The sequence below is a fragment of the Xenopus laevis genome, chromosome 6S (assembly GCF_017654675.1).
Source record: "Xenopus laevis strain J_2021 chromosome 6S, Xenopus_laevis_v10.1, whole genome shotgun sequence".
Classification (NCBI taxonomy): Eukaryota; Metazoa; Chordata; class Amphibia; order Anura; family Pipidae; genus Xenopus; species Xenopus laevis.
In genome coordinates this window covers 70,758,937-70,782,521 of record NC_054382.1, presented here as the reverse complement: position 1 = coordinate 70,782,521, position 23,585 = coordinate 70,758,937, and the positions used below count along the sequence as shown (strand labels likewise).

The window sequence follows — 23,585 nt, the reverse complement described above, 5'->3', positions numbered from 1 at the left end:
ATTATTGGCAATATTGCATAGTGTGAGAGAAATGCTGGATTAGAGGTGGAAGGTGTTTATATTTCTCCCAGATTTCTCTCTTATATATACTAAGCTCCAGGGAAAGTATGTCAGCAGTGAAAGAATGTTCTTTCACTGCATTTGGCTTTTGGAAAAGCCGGTAAAAAGGGCCCTGGAGTGAATGGAAGTGAGCGGGTGGGACTTCCATTCACCAGGCTATCCAGGTTTTGGTGAAGCCTGGCTAATTAGTGGCCTGGTTAGACTTCAGGGGAAACCCCTTTAAACAGTGTGTCTCAGAGTTACTCTCTCTCTCTCTCTTCCTGGGGAACTGCCTGCATGCAGTAAGGGGAGAGCCGGACACAGTGAGTAACCAAACAAACAACTGTTTTTTGTAGAGTTGGCAGTGTCAGCTACTTTGATTTTTCTAACTCTACAGGTATGGGATTTGTTATCCGGAAACCTTTTATCCTGAAAGCTCCAAATTACAGAAAGGCATTCTCCCATAAACTACATTTTAGTCAAGTGATTCTAAGTCATTTTAGTAGGCTTAAAGTATGGAGATCCAAATTACGGAAAGATCCCCTTTCTGGATAACAGGTCCCATTCCTGTATTTTCAAAATCAGCAGTTAACAGATTGAGGCAACCATTTAAGTATTCTTGACAAATGACTATACCTCAGATACCTGAGAATTAAGAAACCTCTCCATTCTGATCCTGTCTATCACGGTTGCCACCAAATTTGTATTTGGTTGCACAGGTGGTAATAAAGGGGTTGTTTACCTTGTAGTTAAATTTTAGTATGATTTAAGGACTAATAATCTGAGACAATTTGCAATTAGTTTTAATTTTTTGTAATTTGTGGTTTTTGAGTTAGCTTTTTATCAGTACCTCTCAAGTTTGCAATTTTTGCAATCTAGTTGCTAGGGTTTAAAATATCCTAGCAACCATGCACTGATTTGAATAAGAGACTGGACTATGAATAGGAGAGGCCTGAATGGAATGATGAGTAATAAAAAGTAGCAATAACTATAAATGAATAGCCTTACACAGCATATTTTTAGATGAGGTCACTGGAAATCAGAAGAAGGCAAAAAATTCAAAAACTATATATAAAAAATAACAATGATCAGTTGAAAAGTTTGAGATCTAGTTATGATTGATTATTTCTGACCTTCTTTACAATCCTATGATGTAGTGAATGATATTTAGAGGTTAGTATATCAAATATTACTTCACCAGATAGGGAAATCAGTTGATTCCCTGTGTACCCAGGTATATTGGGTCTTCAAAATAATGTGACCATTTTTATATAAATAAAATTGGACAAGAACAATTCGCACCAATAAGAATAAAAATCCATATCTCGCAATGTAATATTGTTCCTTAAACTATTATTACATTGCGAATTTTAGATGCGCACTCTTGAAGGTGAAGGTGTCATAATCTTTTGGAGCAAGCATAACGACTTTTTTAGTAAGACGTTTTATTACATTTACTGCGCATTGATGCAAACTATAAAATTCGCAAATGGCCTTCCACTGTTGGAAGTGGTCGCTAACCAGTTTCCGGGTTCGTAAAAGCTATATTAAAATAGCACAAAGCAAAATTGCATTGCGAATAGTTTTTCAGTTACTGACTTTTATTACAATCCCGAATGTGTTTTATGATAACTGATAACTATTACCCCTTAGTGAGCACTCATTTTATGTTTTTCTTCTGTGTCTTAAGGTTTCTTTCAATTATCATAAAGCTCATAGCCCTGGAGGTGCTCCCAATGAATAGTCAGTGTTTTTAGGGTACTAACAGTATTTTACAGTGCACCTGACAGCGGATTTGGGTTTTCTTTATTTTTCGTGCAGCAACATTAGGGTGGTGTAACACTTCTAAGAAACGTTTAGTATCTGAATCTCTGAATACTATTTATTTAAAAAAAAAAGAACGAGAAATTATAGTAAAATTGTTTGTCTGTTGTGTTTTTTTATCAACCCTTGTAAATACTATATTGTAAAATCAAACAAGCGCACATGTACTGTTGTTGTTAGATAGTATTCATCATTTCATTCTCAGCTACTCTGCTTTGAATACCAAAGTGGTCATTAGCATATTCCACTGAATGAACTGCATTTATCAGTAAAAGACCCTTGAGATAAGCAGTATGTGAGTTAATTAGCATACAGAAATCAGAAATGCAAATTATATTAAATGGACATATTAGTAATACATTATACTGTGTGTTGTATGCTTTCTCTGTCCAAAAGATTTCCAGCATATTTAAAATCTGTGCCAATTCTCATTGCTGTTAGGTTTCTATATTTTATTGATAATTGCTGCTGCTGTGTATTTTCTTAGCAGTAAATAATGCAATATTGTGTTTATTTACTTGGAAAAACTATCCCTTGATGCTGTTCAGTTTATTTATATAACAAACAGTTTTCTATAAATGAGATTATACATTTTATTAAGATACTTTGATTTGTACAAAAGTGAAATAGACATCAAACTAAATGTACGCATTATGAGACTTAATGCAAAAATAAGCTTGTTAATACCTTGAGAGGCTAGACAATAAATGGCTCTTACTTACATCAGTAATCAAGGCCAGATTTACATAGTGGGCGCCCCTAGGCCCACTGCCGTTCGTCGCCCCTGTCCCCTCAAGGGGGACATGAGCAATTGGGGTTGGCGCACGGATAAAAATGATTATATCATCAGCTTTATCCCCAGTGTTCTTGAACCAATGTGGGTGTGGTTGGGCAGCATGCCGCCCCCCTAAAATCCTGCCGCACTAGGCCCGGGCCTAGGTGGCCTTTCCACAAATCTGGGCCTGTCAGTAAGTCAGTTCACAATATCATGTTACTACAAAAAAATCTTTTTTCTCCTTTGTCTGTACTGTAGCAGTGCACTGTTCTACTTTGGAGTGCTCAACTGTGATCACATTCACCTAAATATGATGTATTTTTTCCAGTGGCATAATAAGCCACCAGCCAGCCCCCCCACAAAAAAAAAATCTTTGGAGGGGCATGGCTCACACAGCAACCATGCCTTCTTTCCACCTGCTTGTGGCAGCCATGCAAATTTTTGGTTGGAATGTGGCTAGGGAGGGAGGATTTCTGTGCTCCAAACCCCCCCCCCCGACCACGGGTCTGATATTTTATCATGCTTTTCACCAGTTGTTTATGGAAACTTCCTCCTGCCAGTTATACATGCCCTGATCAACCCTATTCAGAATTACTAGTTCAGAGAGCTTTATTGTGTTTCTACACTTAAAAAAACATACTTTTTTTGTTTACAAAATGGTAATTTAACTCAGTTAGTGTTATTATGGGCAGCTCATGTCTTGTATTCACTGCTGCATCTCTCTATTTATTGGCCTTACCCTCTTGAAAGCATCACTTCTCCAGTTCATTATAAATGCAGCTGCCATACAGGCATACCTCAACTCACTATCCCAAGTTACTATGCAATATCCGAAACTGGCTTCTGCTATCATTTAGGATTACATATAAAATACTGAGCCTGAAGTTCAAAGCCTTGCTCTAATTCTCTGAACTTGTATTTAAAGGAATTGTTCAGTGTAAAAATAAAAACAGGGTAAATAGATAGGCTGTGCAAAATAAAAAATGTTTCTAATATAGTTAGTTAGGCAACAATGTAATGTATAAAGGCTGGAGTGATTTGATGTATAACATGTCAGCCAGACACTACTTCCTGCTTTTCAGCTCTCATGGTTTACACTGACTGGTTACCCTGGCTACCAGGCAGTAACCAATCAGAGACTTGAGGGGGGGCCACATGGGTCATTTCTGTTGCTTTTGAATCTGAGCTGAATGCTAAGGATCAATTGCAAACTCACTGAACAGAAATGTACCATGTGGCCCCCCTTCAAGTCGCTGACTAACTCAGAGTTATAGAGTTGAAAAGCAGGATGTTGGATTATGGCTGTTTTATTAGACATCCAGTCATTCCAGCCTTTATATATTACATATTTGGCTAACTAACTATATTAGAAACATTTTTTATTTTGCACAGCCTGTCTATTTACACAGTTTTTATTTTCACACTGAACTGTTCCTTTAAGTACTCACCAAACTACTTGTTCAAATTACTTGTGTTCTTATAATCACTCATCTCTAATAACCCTTCACTCATTGGGCCAAATTCAGTTCAGTGAGAAAAAGGTTTATCACGTGGAAACTCTATTGAAGTCTATGGTTAAAAATTAAATTAAATTTGGAGAAAAGTTTTTTCTTCTTGACTTGAATATTCTACTATTTGTAGTCCCTGGGGGAAATTTACTAACCTGTGAAAATTCCACAGCGACGGCCGCGCACCCATCGCTACACTTTGTCAGGCAAAAATTCTCTCAGACAACGCTAATTTACTCAAATGCAAAGTTGCGTCCAGGGGGGCGAACAATGGCGAATTTTTGCTAGCGTTAATTTTGGGAATCACAGCGAAGATGCGCTAGCATTCAATTGTGCCAAGCAAAACTTGATTAGAGGTCTTCGCTCAGGCTAATTTGCATTCGTCAGGAAATTATAAAGTTGAATGGACGTATAAGTTGCAGCAAATACATTACATTACACAAGGGAACCTTAATAAAGAAAAAAGAGTTGTTATAATGCCCTACACATGAGCCCACTGTATAGTTTATGTTCCATATGTTAGAAAATGTTTGGGGGATACTGTCATGGGAAAACATGTTTTGCTCCATCAGAATTCTGCACTGAAATCCATTTTTCAAAAGAGCAAACCGATTTTTTTATATTCAATTTTGAAATCTGACATTAGGCTATATATATTGTCAGTTTCCCAGCAGCCCCCAGTCATGTGACTTGTGCTCTGATAAACTCCAGTCACTCGTTACTGCTGTACTGCAAGTTGGAGTGATATCACCCCTCCCTCCCCCCAGCAGCCTAACAACAGAACAATGGGAAGGTAACCAGATAGCAGCTCTCTAACACAATATAACAGCTCCCTGATAGATCAAAGAACAACAATCAATAGTAAAAGCCAAGTCCCACTGAGACTGATTCAGTTACATTAAGTAGGAGAAATAACAGCTTACCAGAAAGTAGTTCCATCCTAAAGTGCAGGCGCAAGTCACATGACTGGGGGCAGCTAGTAAACTGACAATGTCTAGCCCCATGTCAGATTTCCAAATTAAATATAACAAAATCTGTTTGCTCTTTTGAAAATTTGATTTCAGTGCAGAATTCTGCTGAAGCACCACTTTTAACTGATGCATTTTGAAAAAAACATGTTTTCCCACGACAGTATCCCTTTAAGGACTTTTGCTGGCTATCACTCTGAAAAAAGGAAAATACGCCAGTATTTTTTGGGACTTAGAAACATTTTCCACTAAAATTATGATGTAAGTAACAGAAGAATGAGGAAGGTCTATGCATTCCAGTGCACTTCGCCTGGTCTGAGCTGGCGATGGCAAGTCTGGCGAAAGAGGTAACGTTCAGTTAAATCGTCATCTTAGTGAATTTGCGCAGTAACGCCCTCTTGCCAGAGTGAAAATTTGCCTGGCGATAGAGTGTGAATGAGCGCTAGCGTCTGTCTCTTTCGCTAGCGAAGTTACGCCTGCGCCCGTTAGTAAATCTGAGAAGTACCATAAAGTGGTAACACTGACGATTTGTCGCCAGCATTAGTCACTTCGACCTTTAGTAAATCTGCCCCCTGAGTTTTCACATGATAAACCATGAGATAACTTTTTCTCACTGATTTTGATCTGGCCCCTTATCTCGACATATACATGCATTCAAGACTTCACTAAAGTAGCATTCATTCCATGTTCCATTAAAGTTTCTCCTAATTTTTCAACCTTTAAGCAAATACTGTTTCTTCAGAGAACCTTACTTTCATCTAGCTTAACATTCCTTTATGATATACTATAATATATACAGTAAATTATTGCATGGGAACAACACCAGGATTATACAAAGTAATCATAATTAAGCTTTTATATCACAAACAAGTAAGGCCTAATAAATAAGCAGACAAAAGCTCCACTTAGATATTGATTTGAATAACTTTAACAGTGCCTTATTTGCCTTTTGGTTCTTATTTAACATTAAGTGGCAGATTTATCAAGGGTCGAAGTGAATTCGATTTTACTTCGACCGCAAATGGCCAAATTCGATGTAAAAAAAACTTCCGATATTCAAAGTCAAAGTATTCCAATACGATGGTCGAATTTCGAAGCTTTTTCTACTTCGAAATTCGTCCCTTGATAAATCTGCCCCTTAAACAAGAAACAAAATCTATGACTTTTTATGTGAAAGGGTCAGTTAAATGCAATTATATATCTGAGTTTACTACCCTTTTAAGTACTAGAAATTTGATTAGCAAATAGTTCTGTGAAGCTAATAAAATTAAATTTAAATTTAAATGTATAAGCTATAAAATCAGGTTCATGAGTTTATAAAATATCTTGAGGTTGCTGTATGATTCCAATTAGATTATTAAATCATTATTTGTCATCTACTACGTAAGAAATTTGTAGCAGACAACATTGTACTACCATTACAGACAGAGTTTACTTAAAGTATAAAGTCCTTTTGAGTAATTTGAGGGAGAGACATAAAATAAAATTCAGGTATTTTTCCAGTAACACCATTCTCAGTATAAGTTAGTGCTCATTGTTCTTGTCTAAGGCTTTTTTGTTGTATGGAAATAGAGGCATATTATTGCCATAAATATAGATGTACATTGGCCAATTACCTTCTCCTTGTTTTGTAGTGTAAACCATGCAAACATGACCAGCCACCTGTCCATGTACACAATAGCTAACTGTCCACCTTCTATTCTAATATTGTTACCTTTGTGGTACATTGACTGGATAGTGGCAATCCTTACAGGTCAATTAGAGGCAATTTCTTAAAGGACAATGTAAATTATGTTCAGCTCCTGTTGTTCTTCTCAAACAAAATTAATAATTATATTACTAAATATCGGCATTCAGGCGATCTGTAATTCTGTTTTTGCTACATTTTTTTACAATATTTAAAATTCTGTCTACATAGTTAGTTGGAATCATTCATCAAGTAGTAAGGAAGAAAATTATTCGATTATACAATTTTGAGAATCTACAATGCACACATGCAGTTATGTATGTTCATTTTCACCCATTTCACTTTGCACACTGTACTTGAAGAAGTAAATGCCACAACGGATCACCAAGACGTCTGCGCCCATGGTTGTGTCTGCGCTACAGTCATCACATCGCAGTGTGGCAAGAAAATTATAAAGTAAAGGATGCCCAGGATTAATGACTGAATATAGTTATGTGAGTTTTTATACATAGATACAGTATAAACCTATAGTATGTGACTTCCTGGGTACACTATATGTTCTCTATACTATACTATACTATACTGTTTCACTGCCTGCCTTGACTTTCTTGCCTGGATACCAACCTTGATCTGCTTAACCATTTGTGCATTGCAAATTGGACTACTGTATTTTGTGTCAAAGTTCTAAATAATCCTCTGAGGACTGCTAATATAACACAATAAAATAAATGCCGACATAAAGTGTTATAATGTAAATTCAGCCACCACCACAATTCAAGATGTTTTAGTACATGTATTCTACTGTCAATAGTTGTGAAGTACAATTTGAAAAAATACTTGTGAACTGTCATTGACCAAAGATAGTTTGGTCAAAAATATTTATTTTTCATTAAATTGTTGAAGAAAATGTACTTTTAAATTTACTTAAATTAAAAGTACAGTTATAGGATCTATTATGCAGAAGGCTCAGGGGCTGACGATACTTCCGTAATTTGGATCTTCAAATTTTAAGGCTCCTAAAAAAATCATTTAAACATTAGAAGAAAAAAAATGTCAGCATTGTTTTGTATACAAACAGGATTGATTATATCTTAGTTAGGATCAAGTACAAGCTACAGGTATGGGGTCCTTTACATGGAAATCCATTATCCAGAATGCTCTGGATTTGGGAAAGACCATCTCTTATAGACCCTGTTTTATCCAAATAATCCAAATGTTTAAAAAAAAAAATTTTCTGTAATAATAAAACAGTACCTTGTACTTGATCCACATTAAGATATAATGAATCCTTATTGGAGCAAAACCAGCCTTTTGGGTTTATTTAATGTTTACATGATTTTCTAGTAGAGTTCAGAAAATGATTTTTAATTTTTTTAATTATTTGATTGTAATGCAGTCATTGGGAGATGGCCTTCCCATAATTCTGGGCTTTTTGAATAACTGGCGCCATCTTTTTACACAAACATAAAAACAACATTATTCATACTTACTAAAACTAAACCCTTTTCCCCAGTAGCCACCATTATTGATGTGTCAAAATTGTGTCTGTTGAAATGCTGCTTCAGTTGGTAATAAACAAGTTAAAACAATATACTGTACTAATTATAGTGAACTATACCCAGAGTAAGTTAAGCAGGTATTCACCTGTGTTTTATCTACAGTAGGGATTTCCATAACACAGGCATGTTGCAATTTTATATCGCATATGCAACAAACAAATAAAAATAATTTCTTCTGTAACCAGAACAGACTGGTCCACTGGCAGTATGTATTTGTAGAAACCCCACTTTTTGGTTAGTCCTTGAGAAAGCAAACAGATGAAACATGTTGGGCAGGTAGAACTATAGCAAACTAGCAGTCAGCACAACAATTATGACTTCTTTGTAGTGCACGTTCTTCAATGGCCACTTTCTACTGACATCACAAGTAGGAACATTAGAACAGCACCACAGAGTTTTCTTCTTATTTAAAAAACCTTTATTAGTGCTTTAGGGCATCACAGCAACGTTTAAGGCCATGCGGCCTGTTATCAAGCTTGATAAAAGGCTGCATGGCCTGAAACGTCAAGGAAAAAAGAGAACCCTCAAACGTTAGTTACAGCATACATTGGGCATACAGGTTAAACAGTTCTCCAAACAATAACTCAGAGCCACTAGTGCTAGCAGTAGAAGATCAAACCATTTTAATTTACATACTGGTGTGTAGAAAGGGGGAGGGGGATTGGGCCATGGGGCATACGTCAGTACCTATTTGAGCATAGGTAGGCAATATCCTGTTAGCCGGTAGCCTGGGGTGTAATTGGGTCAAGCACGTCGGCCCATGTGCCTCAGACTTTTTTGAATTTGTTCGGGCAACCTCTGCTTATGTATTATGTTAGTTTGTTAAGAGGAGGTGCTTCATTTATTAGGGATTTCCAGCACTTTAAGGTGGGTAGAGAGGGCAGTTTCCAGGATAGGACAATAGTTTTCCTGGCATAAACATAAAGAAGGCTCAGGAAGTTGCGCTGGAACTTATTCTGGACTATATTCTCCACCAGTCACAATAGACATGCCTCTGGAGATCGCAAGTTTGGCATATCTAGTATTTCTTCTATAAAGGAAACCACTTTTCCCCAGAACTTATCAACCAGCAGGAAGGTCCAGAAGGCATGTAAAAATGTACCTGGGCTAGCCCCACACTTAAAACATCAATTAAGACCCATGGAATGCAGTTGAGCTGGTGTAAAGTAAGTTCTGTGAATTGTATGGTACTCTATCAGGATATCATTACTGCTAATTACAGATGGTGAGGCCATCCCAGTCATCAGGGTCTAGCTGTGGTATATCCAAGGCCCATTTGTTATGGCATTGTGCAAAGGGGTTTCCTCTCTGTGTGTTAAGGATAGATAGTTTGTGATCCAGTGTCCTTAATAGTTCCTCAAGTTTAGAAAGGGACATCTTAGGGGGATGGGAAATTGCCTGTTGGTTGCATGTCTAAGCTGGAGGTACCTGAACCACATGGTCCTAGGAAGATTGTTTTCGGCTGCAAAGCCTATGATCATCATACAACTGACCAGCATATTTGATTTTAAACCTTGCACAAAGGTGGGGGTATTCATAAGTGCTTTAGTCGATCCTGCTGCCTCCACTGAGATGGGGAAAGCAGCGTTGTCAGCCGTGAGAGAAAACCACCAAGCCACATAAACTAGCTGGGCAGCTAAGTAATGTAGAGAAAAAGTGTTGCACTGCCAAACCACCATTCCTCTTAGGGGCTGTTAACATTTTTCGGCTTATGTGTGATTGTTTTTATTCCATATGATATGAAAGAATGTACCATGGAATCAAGTCTGGTAAATAAGTGTATTGGAGTATGATTGGGGAGTTGTGAAACAGCTAAAGTAGTTTAGGAAGCACTACCATTTTTATGACATTAATGTACCCCAATAGGTTAAGTGGGATGCTCAACCAGTGCATGATGTTGGTACATAGTTACTGTACCAATGTGGTAATTGTAATTTTAGACTTAATTTAAAAAAAAAATTGAATTGTTAGTTATCAAACAGATTTTACGTGTAGTTTATGATTTAACTTTCAAGAAAGGAGTGAAGAATGCTCCAATTAACCCAGTTGGAAAGGATGCTTCAACATCAAGTTGTGAAATAACTAAGGAAAAGAGTTATCTATGAATAGTTTATAGCCGGGGTACAAAATATTTAGAATGCAATTTAAAAAAGACGCGGCACATGCCATGACCATTACTTAACACCCATTATTTCTCCCCTTATGAGACTGATTAAAATTGCAACTAATCTCCCCAGTCTTGGAATGATTAAACTTGTTTGGTTTATTTTCCTTTTCAAAGTTACCTACTCTTGACTATTATAGGAAGTGATGTGAAAGAACATTTCTGGTGAAGGTGATTATAAGAATGCCATTTCACAGGGAAAACTAAAAAACAAACATTGGAGGAGGACACTATGGTTAGGTGCTTGAGGCAATTTTGGAAACCAGTGCAGAACAGTGTGCGAATTGATTGATTGATTGATTGATGGATGTCTATTTCAGTGCACCAAATAGAAGAACAGTTAATTGATATCTTATATCACAATAAAGCTATTTAAGTCTTGAAGTTTTTTAATGTGATTTAAGGAAAAAACATGTACAGTTATGGGACCCCTTATGCAGATCCAGAGAAAACCATTAACCATAGTCCATTTTAAGTAAATAATTCCAAGTTTTACAAAATGTTTTTTTGTTCTGTAATAATAAAACAGTACCTTGTACTTGATGGTAATGAATGTGCATGAGTCCTGTTGGGTTTATTTGATGTTTTAATGGTTTTTATAGTATCTTTAAGCTATGGTGATCCAAATTACAGGGAAAAGCCTTATCTGCAAAACTTGAGATTCCAAGCATTCTTGAGATGAGACCAAATTAGCTTTGAATCCACTGATTAAAATGGGAAACAATACAAAATTCTCTACATTTATTTGTTAATTAGATGATCAGAGAAACCAACCCAGTTAGGGTGAGACGGGCTAAAAGGAGCCAAAAGGCCCATGCAGAGCGAAACAGGCAGTCTGCAGGCTTGGATATATGGTTCTAAACTATTAGGCTGTATCTGTGCTGTAAAACCAGTGGTTCTGGATGAATAGTTGGCCACTAGATGAAACCATTAGATGAAACTATTAAAGTATTAAAAGGTGTTTTCATGCATAACCTCTGTAATCTGCAAATGATAATTCTTTACTTTGAATAACAGGAAGAGTTGATATTGTACTGGAAATATTTATATCTATATTAATTCATTTCGGAAACCAGACAATGGGAAAGATTTTATAGGAATTCTGCCACAAAAATCCAATGACTTCTCATAATTAAAAGACATTCAAAGGGATTACCAGTCATGATCAATTATACATTCTGTTATTTAGTGAGCCTTCTTCAACCTGCCTGTTAGATTGATGTTGTGGCAAGCGTCCATGTCTCTGTTTAAAAAAAAAAAACATTGTTACATTTTATAATATGTTACCTAAATGAAACGTCTATACATAATCACGTTGGACCTTCCCGTAACAACATTTAAGCACATTCAAGAGACAATGAATTCCTTTTACATGCTTGTTTGTAATGCAGTACTGGGAAGTATTTCATCTCTTAAATTAACTAGAAATAAAATATATGGCACACAACCCTAATAACTCTAGGCAAATTCAACCTGAACCCTTTTTAAAAGGATTGTTTCTAAGGGAGGAAGGATAAAGCAATGAGAAAAAGGAGAGCTATAAAGACATTTTATTCTTATTCATGTCTATGTTTTGATTTTACTGTAAATCCATGATGATGATGAATAATATTAACCCATTGGGTGCCAAAGATGGTGAAATACATAAGGTCTGGCCAACAAAGTCATCAAGTGCAACACTAACATGTTATGATTTGGGGTATCTATATTCTAAATATCTCTTATTTTGATTTATCTTCATTCCAGATACTTAAGGTAATCATATGCATATGTGGTATCAAAGTATTCATATTTGTTACTTCTCCAACAGAGCTTGTGGAAGTTAAGATGCTTCTTAATTTTGGTATCTTTTGTTAAAAAAAACAGAAAACAGAGAAGGGTTTCTCTATTTAAAGGGTTTTGCTGTCTGGCCCTGGTAGCTACAGTGTTCTGGAAGGAACAGGTGGGACAGATAATCCATTCCAGTGGTCCAGTTTGCATATTTGAACTCACACTCTCTCGGATCAGGGTACAGAACAGGAAGGTTACCTGTCTGTGTTAGGAACTCCCAGAAGGGATAGGGTGCTGCCTGCCTCTGCAAGACTTTAACCAGTCTAAAGTGATTAAGGAAAAGCAGAAGGTGAGACAGGCAAGAGGCTGGCAAATTCGTATCCCTGGAAGGCAGAGCCAGCATGGCTTAATGAGCTTAAAACCCAGGATATTCCAGAGTGTGGAAGCCACCCTGTACTGCCTACCATAGCTTATTTCCCCCAAAAATTGTGTGTACAGGCTTTTAGCTTGTCACATATGGTGATCTCATGTGGGCAAAAAAGAGCATTTTAAAAGACATATAACTGCTTAAAGGGCTGATGAGCCTGAAACGCATTGCCTTTAAGAAACTGTCATAATATAGCAAGTGTTGCCGCTAATCTTTGTGCTACAGCTGTTAAGCAGGAGGCTACAAGAGCTGTGTTAAAGAAACAGTAGCAGGGATTTGCCAACTAGTGGAGGCAGTTTCACAAAGACTGGGATAGAGTCTGTGGTAAGTGTGGTAAATATACCATTGGGCAAGAGAGTGATGAAAGCCTCACAAGTGAAAAGTGAGAGTTACAAAGTGCTGCAGGATCTGAGAGAGTGGCATCAAAAGTTTGATGTAAAGTTTCAGCAACAGCAGCCAGAAGCAGAGGAGGTTCCTACAAAGTCTTAAGAGAGGGAGACAGGATGTCCAGACAGGATGTCTTAAAGGTACAGCGGCCGGATGGAGGAGCCATGCTGGAGATGCCACAGAGTAGGTGTGTTTCCTATCCTGTACAATTGTAAAGCGTCCTGAGATTAGAGGGCCAATTAAAGAGAGTGTTGGCTGTTGTGATGGAATCACAGAAGAAGAGTAGAGGTTCAATAGGTCAAGTTTGCTTCAGTCCAAGGTGGTTATTTACTAAGCTCTGAATACCTGAAATTCCCCGAAATCCGACTTTTAAAAAAATCACGAATTGATTTTTGGTTGTGTCGGGGGTTTCAGGCAATTTCACAATGTTTTCGGAGCTTTCGGTTGAGGGGAAAACTCACGAAAAAATAATGAAAATCTTAGCTTTTCCCATAAAGCAAATTTTTGGGAAAATGTAATAATAAATAAGTGTTAAAAACCCGAGCGGGTTAGATCGGAGTTTGTAGCAGCCGATATTGAGATAAATTGGGACCTTGATAAATAACCTTGATAAATAACCCCCCAAATGTTGAACATTCCAGACATGTCTAGTAAGACTTTTCCTGGGTTAATGGGAGCTGAGAAATGTGAGAATGTAATTAAAAGTGACTTTAATCTTCAAGGTGAAAATACCGAAATTAACCACGAGACTGTGTTAAATTCTGAGAAATGGGCCTACGGACTGCTTGAGTGAACTGATGGGAACTGTTATCTGTAATCTTCGGGTTTTCCAGATAATGGATCTTTTGGATCTTAATACCTTAAGTGTACTAGAAAATAATGTAAACATTAAATAAACCCAATAAGCTGGTTTTGCTTGGAATAAGGATTAATTATATCTTAGTTTGGTTCAAGTGCAAGACATTGTTTTATTATTACAGAGAAAAAGAAAAACATTTTTAAATATTTGGATTTTTTGGATAAAATGGAGTCTTTTCGTAAAAGTGAAGCTTTTTGGGTAACGGGTTTCCGGATAATGGATCCCATAAGTGTAATTGAAAAATATGCACAAAATGATATGTCATATTTTGTTCCATTTTTGTTCACATTTGGTCTGAAAAAAATATGGAATATTTTATATGAAAGTCAAGACAGGAAATAGTAAAAATCTGGTGAGTATCTTGTGAGCATTTACATTCCTTTAATTCGGAATACAAAGGCCCAGAAATACATGAGGACAGTGACTTTCATATCAGTGAGAATGTCCTTTCCAGATTCAGTCATGCAGTTGGGAGTCAAACAGCAACAGAAGTTCATGAAATATTGGCAAGCAAGAGCAAATTTATTCCAGACTGCTGCAGGACACACATAAAACCGTTTTAAAGCTGGAAGAAATATATTATGTATTTTTAGTGACACAACAAAGTTTACTTTCTTCTTTACTACACACAATTTTTTTTTTTTTATTTATTAACTTGTTTTTATTGCAATGACATAGTAAAATCACAGGAAATAATAAGAAAATATTCGTCAAGCAGACAATATAGTGATTACGAAATCGAAGTAAACAGCTTAACAATTTTCAAAACAGTCAGCTCAAGAACAAGACATGATATGAGGAGTGGATCCTATGGGGGGGTTGCAGGTAGGAGGTCAATAATCTGTTAATCTGATGACTCCTGGGAGGCACTGCATCTGGGTGTAACTGATCGTGTTGCAGAGTCGCAAGATATTGGGATGATTCCACGATCAGGGGGTGATTTGTCAAGGATTCCATGTCATACCATGACGTGTGTTGGAAAGTATAAATTGTGAGACATCTGATGTGTTGCGGGAGGTGTATGATGTAGGTTGACCATATCGCGAAAAATTTTTGGGTGTTATGTTCTTTCTTGGTCACGGTTTCCAGCCAGTCCATGTGAAAAGTGTGGTGTAGTTTCTGTTTTACCAACGATATTGGGGGGGGGAGTGGTGCCTAACCAGTGTTGTAGAATAGTTTTCCTGGCCCCCGCAGCCAGTCTACCCAATAAGTGTCTGTCAGGTTTGGTAAGGTGATTAAATGGTGTGGTGTTGCTAAACAAAGCCCATTCAATGTGCGGTTGGAGAGGTTTCCCTATCATCCGTGCACCATATGTGATGACGTCTTCCCAAAAAGGTTGTATCAAGGAACATGACCACATAGTATGTAATAAATTCGCTCCAGGGGAATGGCATCGTAAACAGTTGTCAGAGGAGAGAGTACCCATTTTAAATCGTCTAGCTGGGGTAAGGTACGAGTTATGTAGAATTTGCAACGACATTTCTTGGTATCTGCTCGCCGGAAGCAGCGTCATAATTTTTTTTGTGTTGTTTCAAAATGTCTGATTCCGTGGTGTTAGGCATGTCCGCAATCCAGTTAAAGTTGGGTTTAACTTCGTTATCTATATCAATCAGTGATCTAATAGTTTGGTAAATGTGCGAGGTAGTGAGGTTCCTAGTTCTATTTTTCCAAAGGTGGTTGAAAGCGTTAGTTTTGTCGTTGTGCGTCAGAAGTCGTAATGTTGTATTTGCGAAGTGGATGATCTGTAAACGTAAGTATATATGTGTGTGCGTGAATGGAAATTTTTCCGTTAGTTTATTTAAAGAAAGTAAAGAATAGGTGTTATCGAGTAGGTCATGGATGTTATGTAATCCTTTTACACTCCATTGGTAAAGAATCGGATTACGTATGCCTGATAAAAAATTGGCATTGTCTATCCATGACAAGTAAGGGGAAATATATGATGAGATATTCTGTCATTTCCTAACTGAGTGCCAGGCTTTGTAAGTGTCGAGAAATAGTGGGTTATCTCTGAGTCGAAGTGGAACGTTCTGAAAAGGTGTGTGTAGCCAGTGGTTGAGGAAGCAATTATCCGACCGATATTGATCCAGGGAGAGTGTTGTATAGAGATCTCTATTGAGTATCCAGTCTCCCGCGTAACGAAGAAGGGCTGCTTCATTATAGGCTTTAATGTCAGGGAAATTAAGACCCCCCAGATGTTTGGGTTGCTGTAATTTGAAAAGACTGATACGTGGGCGTTTTTTGTTCCATATGAAGGATCGGAAAATTTGATGTAGTCGTTTCAGATCAGTGGGTTTGATACAATAAGGCAGCATCTGTAACGGGTATAGGAGTTTAGGGAATAAGATCATTTTGATAAAGTGTATCCTGCCCAGGAAAGATAGATTAACATGCTTCCATTGTAAAGTGTCCTGTTGTATATCGTCAATTATCTTCCGTATGTTTAAGGAGTAAATATCTTTGTAGTGAGAGGGAAGACTAATTCCCAGATATTTAATGCTTTGTTTTGTTTTCTTGAAAGGGAAGTGTGACGGCCAATCCGTATTCTTTGTATGGTGTAGTTGAAGAGCCGCCGATTTGGCTAGATTGATTTTAAAGCCTGCAATAGCACCAAATCTCTGTATAATTTCCAAAAGAATAGGAATTTCTGTCTTTGGGCGATTGATAAAGAGCAGAACGCCATCAGCAAAAGCTGTGACTTTAAGATTCATTTGTCCAATTCGTATGCCCTGTAATCGTTGGTCGTTCAAGATATGTCGTAATAATGGGTCAATGGCAATGTTAAAGAAAAGGGGTGAGAGCGGGCAACCCTGACGGGTGCCCCTGCCAATGACAAATCTGTCAGAGTTAGTGTTGTTGACTGTTAGGAATGTGGTAGGTGAGGAGTACAATGTTTTATATAAATTAAAGGTTTGAATGCCGAAATGCTGAAATTTAAGTAAGCGACGCAAGTGTGCATGTGATATCCCGTCAAAAGCCTTATCCGCGTCTAGGTTTATTAACATTCCGTGTTGTCTCTTTTCCAGGTTGCTATGGTAAATCACTGTCAGTATTTTTCTAAGTGCCTGGACTGAATGACGATGTCTGAGGAACCCAACTTGATGTTCGGTAAGTATGGAAGGTAATATCTGCTGTAATCTATCCGCCATTATCTTGGTCAATATTTTAAGGTCTTGGTTGAGCAGTGATATCGGTCTATAGGAGGAGGGGTCAGTTAGATCTCTGTCTTCTTTGGGGAGCAATATTATTCTAGCCACATTGGCTTCATGCCAAAGGGGAGTGCCTTGCAAGGTGTCATTATATAGCTTAGATAAAATGGGAGTAATGTCTGGCAATAGAAGTTTATAGAATTCCGCTGAGAAACCGTCCGGACCAGGTGTCTTCCCGTTTTTCAAGTGTGAAATAGCATGTGATATTTCACCCTCTGTTATAGGAGCATCCAACAGTTCACGGTCCTGAACTGTTAATTTATGGAGACCCGCTTCCCTCAGAAACTCTACACCATCTATCGGATCATCCGAAGAGGATTCATAAAATTTTTTAAAATGGTCTGCCATTATGTTTCTCATCTGTAATGTATCATGAGTCCATCCCGTATCAGTTTTTAGTTTTTGTATATGGGCATTATTAATTCGTCTTTTAGCAATTTGTGCCAATAATTTCCCTGACTTGTTTCCATATCTATAAAATTTATTGGTAGTATGGCAAATTGATTTATGTGCTTTTTCCGTCAATAAAATATCAAAAAGTTCTTTTGTGTCTTTGTATTTATTCTTATCCTCAATGGAATTAGTACTTTTAAAAGCCTTATAATGAGCGGTGAGTTGTTTCTGTAAAAAGTTATATTTTACATTAAAGTTTGTCGCTGTTTAATCAGATAAGAGATAATCTGACCCCTCAATACTGGTTTCGCTGCTGCCCATAAGAGCTGTGGGTTGTCCCAATGATCAATGTTATCGTCTAAATAATTAGCCCAATTTGTTTTTAAAAATGTCTGGAAGTCTTCACTAGTGCACAGATAGGTAGGGAATTTCCAGTTATAGGAAAAAGGTTGAGGTGTAGGCATTCGTAATGTGATGGAGATCAGCGCATGGTCCGAGATGTCTATGGTGCTGATGGTAGCCGTGTGCAGTCTAGATAATAGTGTTTGCGATAAGAAGAGATAGTCAATTCTTGAGTGTGTGCCATGGACTCCCGAATAGAAAGTGTAGTCCCGAAATGTGTACACACAATTTTTTAACAAATTCAGTATTCAATATTTTTGAGTAGCCCTTGAAATGTACTAGCCCTTGAAATATATTGTATTTCAATGATTAACTCATATGAACCAATACATTTTTTTTGTTTGATATTTTTTTTCAGCTTGTAGACGCTTCTTTAGGTACACTTATATTGTGGAAAAATGCCCCGTAGAGCAGATTATTTCTACCGAATGCTTAGAGACATGAACTTGTTTATTGGTAGAAAAATACAGGGATGGAGTTACTATGAGCTAGATGATTAGAAGTCGGCAAGAACTAGATCTTTGGACTGAAGAGAGAACCAATATAAAAGTTAAATATCAAAGCAAACTGCTTTGCAAAATTAACCAGAATAAGAGTTAAAGTTCCCATAGCTCTGGATAACTTTAGGTAGGTAGGACTGATATGACAGTACTGACAGTTAAATTGTCTTTAGCTCTTTGGAGGAAATGTAAAAAAAAGTCACAAAGAGAAAAAAATGCACAAACAATTAGGGGCAGATTTATCAATAGTCAAATTTCGACTAGGGAGTTATTCAAATTCGATTTAAAAGAATTTGAATTCAAATTTCGAGATCATTCTCTGGCCCTTTAAGAACTCAAATTTGACTATTTGCCACCTGAAACCTGCCGAAATTGCTGTTTAAGTCAATGGGAGACATCCAGGGGATCAGTTGTTTGCAGGCTTCCTGACATTTGAGTTTTTTTAGAGAAAAAACTCAAATCGAATTTTTTAAATTCAAATATGGTACACACAGGGAGCATAGGGCAGGCAGAGTATGGCACACACAAGGGCATAGGGAAGGCAGAGTATGACACACACAAGATCATAGGGCAGGCAGAGTATGGCACACACACATGTAGCATTGGGAAGGCAGAGTATGGCACACACAAGGGCATAGGGAAGGCAGAGTATGGCACACACAAGGGCATAGGGAAGGTAGAATATGGCACACACAAGGGCATAGGGCAGGCAAAGTATGGCACACACAGGGAGAATAGGGCAGGCAGAGCATGGCACACACGGAGCACATGGCAAACAAAAAAAATTTACGCAAGGTTTTTTAAAGAAACCCACTCCAAATGCATTAAAATTAATGGGTGTTTTTTCTCAGTGCCTTTTTTGTCTTGCCAACTTTTTTACCTCTGCGACTTTTTTTTCCAAATGCATTAAAGTCAATGGGTATTTTTTCTCTGCAACAATTTTGCAACTTTGTTGTTTTGGGTTTTTTTGCCACAGTTTTGCAAAAAAATCGCAAATGGTGAAATGCTAAATTTTGCCTCCAATCCATGCCTGGCAAAAAAATTCGCTCATCACAAGGGGGGCATTTGTCCTGTCGGCCCAAATAAACAAAACAATAGCAGGTGGCCATACACATGCATGACCTTGTACAGTATCCATATTCATACATTACTGGCTACCATAAACATTTTAAAAGTTATACAGGCAAAGATATTTCTAAAGATACTTCCCTTTCTATTTGGAAGTACCAGCATGCAAGTGCAAAAGATTTTACTTTTGTGGGTTACAACTTGACATATAAAGGGTTAGTAGTAATATTGCCATTCCATATTCTGATATCTCCCTTCTTGTGCCCTGTAATAATAGTTGCAGTGACAGTACAAAGCACAGCAGGGATGTAGGACTGATTAGTTTAAAAATAAACACACAGTCTCATGCTGTTGCTTATTTTATCTATTGATATTGCAGGGGTGGCAGAATGATTGCTTCTGAATGCTTTTCATAAGGTGACCTTGAATTTCCACTAAGGTGAAATAAAAGTTACACAGACTATTTTTCTTCTGAAGAGGTTTTCCATTTTATTAGTTACAAACCTGTTTACTTTACTAATCTAATTGTATCTAAATGATAGTGTTGTCTTGGTACTTTTATAGACTAACTGATCTATAATTTAAGAAATACCTTGAAGGGACATCTACCTTTTCTAGCAGGGTTATTGAACCCAGATTTTGCTGGACTACAACTTTTTTCAAAGAAACAAATTATTATAAAAAATGTTGAATGAGTCCTCCTGCTGCTGTGGCCCAGTGGATGTAAGATTATCCCTTAATATAATGACTGCAGAAGACACAGTAGCACAACACTCCTACCACTAAAGACTTGCTGGACATCAATAAAGTAAAAATTACTCAAAATTAAATTGATTTAAATAATAAGTTAGAATGAGTTAACTTTTTAACCTGATATAGTTTTGCTTTGAAATCCACTTTTTTAGCAGCAGTGAAAATTTTCAAAAATCTGTACTAGAATTTTGTCATATGCTTTGTCATACGCAGATATAATTATTATCCACCCCTTGTTTGCCACATTAGCCTATTGGATTTGAGCCCAGCCGTCCCCCTGGATGCCGTGTTTGGAAGATATGGGCAACATGGGAGGCTTTTTTCAATGAGGAATAGTTGTAGCATAGTGGAAAGGAGCTTCTCTAACAAGGTAATGCAATGTATATGCTAATTCAGAGTTAATCCCAGTGTAATTTTGCTTTCCTGTTAACACTAAGGGGGTTATTTACTAAGCCCGAATGCAAAAATCACAAAAAAATTGTGATTTTTTTAATAAAATGTATTAAACCCAGAGGCTGGAAAACTCAGAGTCTGAAATCCCGGCATCTCAGACCTGTCGAGGTTGCATATAAGTCAATGGGAGAAGTACCAATGATTTTATTGATTTGCGCTGGGTCTCGTGCCAAATCTGACGTTTTCAGAGGTTTCGGGCAAAAATCAGAGGTTTCGGGTGAAAACACAGAAAAATCGTGAAAATCTGAGTTGTTACCGCAAAGCAAATTTCGGGAAAATGTAATAATAAATAAGCATTAAAAACCCAAGAGGCTTAGATTGGAGTTTGTAGCCAATATTGGGATAAGTTCGGACCTTGATAAATAACCCCCCAATACACCGTGCCAGTAATTTGGCAAATTATGTTTCAAGAGTGATGCAAAGTAAACAGGCAAAATAAATTCAAATGAATGAAAGTAATAACATTTGATATGTAAGTGATCAATGTAATGAAACAAAGGAGTGGAATTGTAATAAAATAAATGAAATAAAATAAAGAGCAATTCATTAAAATAAATTGTATAGAATATATATATATATATATATATATAGTGCATACATAATTACTATTCCTGTTTTTTCAGATATACAGTAAATGGTTTGTTAGACTACTTCCTGGACACCTTTATTAGTATTAAATACCAATTAACCATTGCAGTTGACTGACTAATGCTGCCAGTTACAGCAAGTGAAATCTGTCAGTGAGTCACAACACATGTGAGAGTGTGGTTGTCACTGAAAAAACGTTAGGAATTAAAAAATAAATTTCTAAACACTGTTTATCAGCTAAATTTTGCCTAGTGTAGTTAAAGCAAACTTATTAACAAAACTTATTAACACAAGTATGGTGGTGTAAAAGATGAATGCCATCATTTTGCTTATTGATGCTATTCATTTAGGGGATTCTGTCATGATTTTTATGGTGCAGTATTTTATTTATAAATTACACTGTTTACATTATAATTGCATTTAAAGTTGTTGTACCATGTTAGGGCAGGGGTACACGGGCAGATTCGGGGAGATTTAGTCGCCTGGTGACTAATAGCCTCTTCTTGGGGGTGACAATCTCCCCGAACTGCCTTCCCCTGTCTTCTGCCAGCTATAATGAGAAAATTACAGCACAATGGCATTCGCGGCACTTCAATTCCCAAAGTCGCCTGAAGTTGCCTCACAAGGAAATCGAATTGCAGAGAGTGCATTGCTGCAGGCGATTTTTCATTTAACAGGCAGAAGGCTGGGAGAAAGCAGTTCAGGGAGATTGTCGCCCTGAAGAAGAGGCAATTAGTCGCCAGGCGACTAAATCTCCCCGAATCTGCCCGTGTACCCCTGCCCTAACATGGTAAAACAACTTTAAAGGGGATCTGTTACCCTAAGAAATAATTTCAAATTCTTTTCTATCATGTTAGTTGAGCAAAATAAACTTTACTTACATTGTATTTATTATTTAAATTTTGTTTCCTTCTGTTTTGGAATTATACAATCATAGCAAGCAGGCAGCTGCCATTTTGTGGACACGGTTATTAAGGGAAATTGTGTATCACCCCAAAATCTTGTGTATGAACCAGAATGAGGGACCTAATGTCCATGTGCAGTGCCCTACACAAATATAGAGCCTGAGGAGGGAAGGGGGAATGTGAGGAGAGCAGTGACATCTAGGAAGTGCTGAATGGAAAGTGAAAGTAATTGACTGCCCCTCCTCTATGCCACGGGCATAGAGGGGGGGCAGGTAATATTTGATTGACAGTTTAGATATTTAAACACCTTTATAACAGGTATGGATGTTTTAATGAAAACATTTTTTGGGGTTCCATATTTAATTTGGAAAGGACTTTCATTATGCAGTTTTTTATGTGTAGGTGACAGGTCCACTTTAAATGCAATTATAATGTAAACAGTGTAATTTATAAATAAAATACTGCACCATAAAAATCATGACTGAATCCCTTAAATGAATAGCAATATCAATAAGCGAAATTATGGCATTCATCTTTTACCCAACCATACTTGTGTCTGCAATCATAAATAAGCCCTCATATAGTATGGTGTTATCTAACGTCTAGAATGGAATAATACAAATGGGTTTTGCAAAGTTTCCATATTTTGCATTATTTTCTTCAGCTCACAACACTATATTTATTCAGTTGAATGAAAACAAAACAACATGCCACAGCTTGCAAATATTTATAATGATTTTGATCTATGTAGTGTTTCTTGTTTCCATGTCCAATCAAATAAATCTAAAATAAGATATTTTGCATTTAAAGACAATTTTGGTAGATATATCATCACAAATTACTTACTGTGAGATAGCATATATTTATAAACACTTCTTCAAGTTTTTAAAGTAGTAGGAATTTGACTTTGTTAATGAAATGTGATAGTCACTTTACAGTCTTATTGGTGTTGAAATCCAAATTATATGAGCGAAAGCTGCAATCACTGCTCTGAATTGCTTATCTTTCTGGCTTTGTAGGAAAAAACAAATATGTCCATTTGAAAGAGCTACTAGACACAAGCAAATATAAGATATTATCAGGAGGCTATCTGAAAATAAATCCTTGAGCATGCAACTGCATGTCCATCTGTTGTTTTAATTTGTCCATCTAATAATTCCCAAGCAATTTGCAGGATTGACTGTATGAATAAATAAAAATAAATCATACCCTTTCCATTCAGCAATAATTTGAATCAAGAGTTCACTAGGTATCAGCAGCCTCCAGATGTATTTACTAAAATGCTTTTTTAAACATGGAGAATGAATGTCTTTCTAAATGAAAACACTGGGATAAGATGCAGAGACA

General features: G+C 37.0%; 1 long non-coding RNA gene across 1 annotated transcript; it reads left to right on the top strand.

Moving 5' to 3' along the window:
* Positions 1-312: 312 nt before the first annotated feature.
* LOC108720097 lies at positions 313-17,718 on the top strand. The gene is made up of 3 exons (XR_001936320.2): positions 313-362; positions 16,994-17,075; positions 17,401-17,718. It is a non-coding gene; the product is annotated as an uncharacterized LOC108720097 (long non-coding RNA).
* Positions 17,719-23,585: the final 5,867 nt, after the last annotated feature.